The sequence below is a fragment of the Pelophylax lessonae genome, assembly GCF_965119305.1.
Source record: "Pelophylax lessonae genome assembly, chromosome: 1".
NCBI lineage: Eukaryota > Metazoa > Chordata > Amphibia > Anura > Ranidae > Pelophylax > Pelophylax lessonae.
The window spans coordinates 16,436,622-16,443,650 of record NC_138768.1 but is presented as its reverse complement, the minus strand read 5'-3'; positions in this window follow the sequence as shown (position 1 = coordinate 16,443,650).

Genomic DNA, 7,029 nt, shown 5'->3' with positions numbered 1-7,029 from the left:
CTTGTTAAGAATCTGTATATTATTCGATGTTCCTGGCCTGGCTACAACTCTATAAATCGGTTGGTAGTAGAGATCTTCCCATTCTCCGGAATGGAAAGATAAAGCAATTAAGAAACCAGCAATTCATTGTTTGAAGGTTTATGTAATGACATTTCTATATCTTCTTTTCTAAGCGAACACCATAGAGGGCTTTGTGAAAGGGCGATTTTGGCTCATTTCAGCCACTGTAAACTGACCAGCAATCCTCCTTCATGTCCTCTCACCTTTGTATCGTTTCCTCATGTTACCCAGACAGTGACCAGGAATACTTCTCATAGTTATATATAGGAAGAGATTATTTACATGTTCAATTTAACCACTCCAGCCCAAACCACCATTCTAGAATGCCACTAAGAATAAGTAACTTCGGCGGGGGCTCAGGCAGGAACTTCTGGCTAATGAGGATGCAGGCTGAGGAAGGGTCCGTCCAGACCCAAAGCATACTTCAAAAATAGAAAGAGATAGCCTGGCTGCCGCACACTTCACCTGGCCCGAATGGTTAGAAGGTAAAAGCAGCCTCAGCTCAGTTCATCTAGATCAAGACTCCAACATGTTTTGTCCCGCCCTCAGAGCTTTATCATGGAGATATCAAGCACTACACTCAGGAGCTGAAGCAATGAGATTCCAATAATTTTACAGAATACTCCATAGCAGTACACTGTGTGTTTCCCCCATAGTGCTTACATCAGGCGTGTAGTGATGCTACCTTACTTCCTGTCAGTACCGTCACCTCAATTTCTGTCAGTAATGTAACCTACCTTCCTAACAGTACCATCACCCCACTTCCTGTCAGTACCATCACCCCACTTCCTGTCAGTAATGTCACCTTACTTCCTGTCAGTACCGTAACCTCACTTCTTGTCAGTACTGTTACCTCACTTCCTGTCAGTACCGACACCTCACTTCCTGTCAGTACCATCACCTCATTTCCTGTCAGTACCGTCACCTCACTTCCTGTCAGTACCATTACCTCACTTCCTGTCAGTACTGTCACTACACTTCCTGTCACAACTATCACCTCCCTTCCTGTCAGTGCCGTCACCTCACTTCCTGTCAGTACCATCACCTCACTTCCTGTCAGTACCATCACCTCACTTCCTGTCAGTACCATCACCTCACTTCCTGTCAGCACTGTCACCTCACTTCCTGTCAGTACTGTCACATCCAACTTCTGCAGGGGCTCAGGCAGGATTTTCTGGCTAGTGAGGATGCAGGCTGAGGAAAGGTCGGTCCAGACCCAAAGCATACTTCAAAAATAGAAAGAGATAGCCTGGCTGCCGCACACTTCACCTGGCCCGAATGGTTAGAAGGCAAAAGCAGCCTCAGCTCAATTCATCTAGATCAAGACTCCAACATGTTTCGTCCCGCCCTCAGAGCTTTATCATGGAGATATCAAGCACTACACTCAGGAGCTGAAACAATGAGATTCCAACTTTACAGAATACTCCATAGCAGTACACTGTGTGTTTCCCCCATAGTGCTTACATCAGGGGTGTGGTGATGCTACCTTACTTCCTGTCAGTACCGTCACCTCAATTTCTGTCAGTACAGTAACCTACCTTCCTAATAGTACCATCATCCTACTTTTTGACAGTACCATCACCTTACTTGCTGTCAGCACCGTCACCTCACTTCCTGTCAGCACCGTCACCTCACTTCTTGTCAGCACCGTCACCTCACTTCCTGTCAGTATCATCACCTCACTTCCTGTCAGTACCGTCACCTCACTTCCTGTCAGTACCGTCACCTCACTTCCTGTCATTACTGTCACTTCACTTCCTGTCAGTGCCGTCACCTCACTTCCTGTCAGTACCGTCACCTCACATTCTGTCAGTACCATCATCATACTTCCTGTCAGTACTGTCACTTCACTTCCTGTCAGTGCCGTCACCTCACTTCCTGTCAGCACCGTCACCTCACTTCTTGTCAGTACTGTCACCTCACTTCCTGTCACTACTATCATCTTACTCCCTGTCACTACCATCACCTCACTTCCTGAGGAAGGGTCCGTCCAGACCCAAAGCATACTTCAAAAATAGAAAGAGATAGCCTGGCTGCTGCACACTTCACCTGGCCCGAATGGTTAGAAGGTAAAAGCAGCCTCAGCTCAGTTCATCTAGATCAAGACTCCAACATGTTTTGTCCCGCCCTCAGAGCTTTATCATGGAGATATCAAGCACTACACTCAGGAGCTGAAGCAATGAGATTCCAATAATTTTACAGAATACTCCATAGCAGTACACTGTGTGTTTCCCCCATAGTGCTTACATCAGGCGTGTAGTGATGCTACCTTACTTCCTGTCAGTACCGTCACCTCAATTTCTGTCAGTAATGTAACCTACCTTCCTAACAGTACCATCACCCCACTTCCTGTCAGTACCATCACCCCACTTCCTGTCAGTAATGTCACCTTACTTCCTGTCAGTACCGTAACCTCACTTCTTGTCAGTACTGTTACCTCACTTCCTGTCAGTACCGACACCTCACTTCCTGTCAGTACCATCACCTCATTTCCTGTCAGTACCGTCACCTCACTTCCTGTCAGTACCATTACCTCACTTCCTGTCAGTACTGTCACTACACTTCCTGTCACAACTATCACCTCCCTTCCTGTCAGTGCCGTCACCTCACTTCCTGTCAGTACCATCACCTCACTTCCTGTCAGTACCATCACCTCACTTCCTGTCAGTACCATCACCTCACTTCCTGTCAGCACTGTCACCTCACTTCCTGTCAGTACTGTCACATCCAACTTCTGCAGGGGCTCAGGCAGGATTTTCTGGCTAGTGAGGATGCAGGCTGAGGAAAGGTCGGTCCAGACCCAAAGCATACTTCAAAAATAGAAAGAGATAGCCTGGCTGCCGCACACTTCACCTGGCCCGAATGGTTAGAAGGCAAAAGCAGCCTCAGCTCAATTCATCTAGATCAAGACTCCAACATGTTTCGTCCCGCCCTCAGAGCTTTATCATGGAGATATCAAGCACTACACTCAGGAGTAGTGTTGAGCGAACACGGACTGTATTATTCGTGTTCGTACCGAATAATTGGATTTTTTGTACCCGAACACGGACACGGACACTTTACTGTATGTTCGGGTAAAAATCCGTGTTCGGTCGTTTTATTTCCGGGTTTTGCATGCTTTGGCGCTCTTTTCATGGCGGGCTTTCAACAGCCAATCAACAATCGTTTAACTGGTGTGCCTTAAGCCATCCCAGCCATGCCTGCAAATGTCTCAGTAGCTGTGATTGGCCGTCTGAAGCATGTGACCAAGTCTTTATAAGTTCGAGGCAGCCGCAGCGGCGTCATTATGCTGCTTAGATTCAGGGACAGAGCACACATCAACGTGCTGGCTGCTGATTAGGGAAAGATAGGCAGGAAAAAACCATTTGTGTCCGGATAGAATTGAGGGACAGGTCGGAGTGTTTAGGCAGGGCGAGTTGTAGGCATTTTAGGGATAGAGTCTGCTGAATTATATAGGGTCAGTGTCTTCTACAAACTACAATCGATATTGCTGTGTGGGGGGTGGGGTCTGCACTCAATCCTGATCTACGATCTCTTCTCAATCCTGTTAGGGACAGAGTCTGCTGAATTTTAGGGAAACTGTGTTCTACAAACTACAATCGATATTGCTGTGTGGTGTGGGATTGGAGATAGGCAGGTGTCAGTGATCCACATCCATTTTTCTGTGTGTGAGCTGCAGTGAACACAATCTTTTTGGGCTGCAGTGAACACAATCTTTTTGGGCTGCAGTGAACACAATCTTTTTGGGCTGCAGTGAACACAATCTTTTTGGGCTGCAGTGAACACAATCTTTTTGGGGTGCAGTGAACAAAATCTTTTTGGGGTGCAGTGAACACAATCCTTTTTGGTGTGCAGTGAACACAATCTTTTTGGGGTGCAGTGAACAAAATCCTTTGTGGGGTGCAGTGAACACAATCTTTTTGGGGTGCAGTGAACAAAATCCTTTTTGGGGTGCAGTGAACAACATCCTTTTTGGGGTGCAGTGAACACAATCTTTTTGGGGTGCAGTGAACAAAATCCTTTGTGGGGTGCAGTGAACACAATCTTTTTGGGGTGCAGTGAACACAATCTTTTTGGGGTGGAGTGAACAACATCCTTTTTGGGGTGCAGTGAACAAAATCCTTTTTGGGGTGCAGTGAACAAAATCATTTTTGGGGTGCAGTGAACACAATCTTTTTGGGGTGCAGTGAACACAATCTTTGTGGGGTGCAGTGAACACAATCTTTTTGGGGTGGAGTGAACAACATCCTTTTTGGGGTGCAGTGAACAACATCCTTTTTGGGGTGCAGTGAACACAATCTTTGTGGGGTACAGTGAACAGAATCTTTGTGGGGTGCAGTGAACACAATCTTTGGGGGGTACAGTGAACACAATCTTTGTGAGGTGCAGTGAACACAATCTTTGTGGGGTGCAGTGAACACAATCATTGTGGGGTGCAGTGAACTCAATCTTTGTGGGGTACAGTGAACACAATCTCATACTGAAGGTTTGAGGGTGCTGCCTGTTCCATACTCCCCCTACTCCTCATCTAGCCTTTTAGGGGTACAAACAATAGTAATTGGGGCCTAGTGTGGTTGTGTACGTGTGATATACATACACTTTTTTGGGATCATATTTTCTATTCCGCTATTTAATCAAAAACCTTTGGGGATCAGTTAAATTGGGGGATAGTCTGTGTTGGTACGTGTGAGAGAGATCCACCTTTCCAAGTTGTTGGGGTTCATCTCATACTTCTGAAGGTTTGAGGGTGCTGCCTGTTCCATACTCCCCCTACTCCTAGCCTTTTAGGGGTACAAACAATAGTAATTGGGGCCTAGTGTGGTTGTGTACGTGTGATATACATACACTTTTTTGGGATCATATTTTCTATTCCGCTATTTAATCAAAAACCTTTGGGGATCAGTTAAATTGGGGGATAGTCTGTGTTGGTACGTGTGAGAGAGATCCACCTTTCCAAGTTGTTGGGGTTCATCTCATACTTCTGAAGGTTTGAGGGTGCTGCCTGTTCCATACTCCCCCTACTCCTAGCCTTTTAGGGGTACAAACAATAGTAATTGGGGCCTAGTGTGGTTGTGTACGTGTGATATACATACACTTTTTTGGGATCATATTTTCTATTCCGCTATTTAATCAAAAACCTTTGGGGATCAGTTAAATTGGGGGATAGTCTGTGTTGGTACGTGTGAGAGAGATCCACCTTTCCAAGTTGTTGGGGTTCATCTCATACTTCTGAAGGTTTGAGGGTGCTGCCTGTTCCATACTCCCCCTACTCCTAGCCTTTTAGGGGTACAAACAATAGTAATTGGGGCCTAGTGTGGTTGTGTACGTGTGATATACATACACTTTTTTTGGATCATATTTTCTATTCCGCTATTTAATCAAAAACCTTTGGGGATCAGTTAAATTGGGGGATAGTCTGTGTTGGTACGTGTGAGAGAGATCCACCTTTCCAAGTTGTTGGGGTTCATCTCATACTTCTGAAGGTTTGAGGGTGCTGCCTGTTCCATACTCCCCCTACTCCTAGCCTTTTAGGGGTACAAACAATAGTAATTGGGGCCTAGTGTGGTTGTGTACGTGTGATATACATACACTTTTTTGGGATCATATTTTCTATTCCGCTATTTAATCAAAAACCTTTGGGGATCAGTTAAATTGGGGGATAGTCTGTGTCGGTACGTGTGAGAGAGATCCACCTTTCCAAGTTGTTGGGGTTCATCTCATACTTCTGAAGGTTTGAGGGTGCTGCCTGTTCCATACCCCCCCTACTCCTCATCTAGCCTTTTAGGGGTACAAACAATAGTAATTGGGGCCTAGTGTGGTTGTGTACGTGTGATATACATACACTTTTTTTGGATCATATTTTCTATTCCGCTATTTAATCAAAAACCTTTGGGGATCAGTTAAATTGGGGGATAGTCTGTGTCGGTACGTGTGAGAGAGATCCACCTTTCCAAGTTGTTGGGGTTCATCTCATACTTCTGAAGGTTTGAGGGTGCTGCCTGTTCCATACTCCCCCTACTCCTCATCTAGCCTTTTAGGGGTACAAACAATAGTAATTGGGGCCTAGTGTGGTTGTGTACGTGTGATATACATACACTTTTTTTGGATCATATTTTCTATTCCGCTATTTAATCAAAAACCTTTGGGGATCAGTTAAATTGGGGGATAGTCTGTGTTGGTACGTGTGAGAGAGATCCACCTTTCCAAGTTGCTGGGGTTCATCTCATACTTCTGAAGGTTTGAGGGTGCTGCCTGTTCCATACTCCCCCTACTCCTAGCCTTTTAGGGGTACAAACAATAGTAATTGGGGCCTAGTGTGGTTGTGTACGTGTGATATACATACACTTTTTTGGGATCATATTTTCTATTCCGCTATTTAATCAAAAACCTTTGGGGATCAGTTAAATTGGGGGATAGTCTGTGTTGGTACGTGTGAGAGAGATCCACCTTTCCAAGTTGTTGGGGTTCATCTCATACTTCTGAAGGTTTGAGGGTGCTGCCTGTACCATACTCCCCCTACTCCTAGCCTTTTAGGGGTACAAACAATAGTAATTGGGGCCTAGTGTGGTTGTGTACGTGTGATATACATACACTTTTTTGGGATCATATTTTCTATTCCGCTATTTAATCAAAAACCTTTGGGGATCAGTTAAATTGGGGGATAGTCTGTGTTGGTACGTGTGAGAGAGATCCACCTTTCCAAGTTGTTGGGGTTCATCTCATACTTCTGAAGGTTTGAGGGTGCTGCCTGTTCCATACTCCCCCTACTCCTAGCCTTTTAGGGGTACAAACAATAGTAATTGGGGCCTAGTGTGGTTGTGTACGTGTGATATACATACACTTTTTTTGGATCATATTTTCTATTCCGCTATTTAATCAAAAACCTTTGGGGATCAGTTAAATTGGGGGATAGTCTGTGTTGGTACGTGTGAGAGAGATCCACCTTTCCAAGTTGTTGGGGTTCATCTC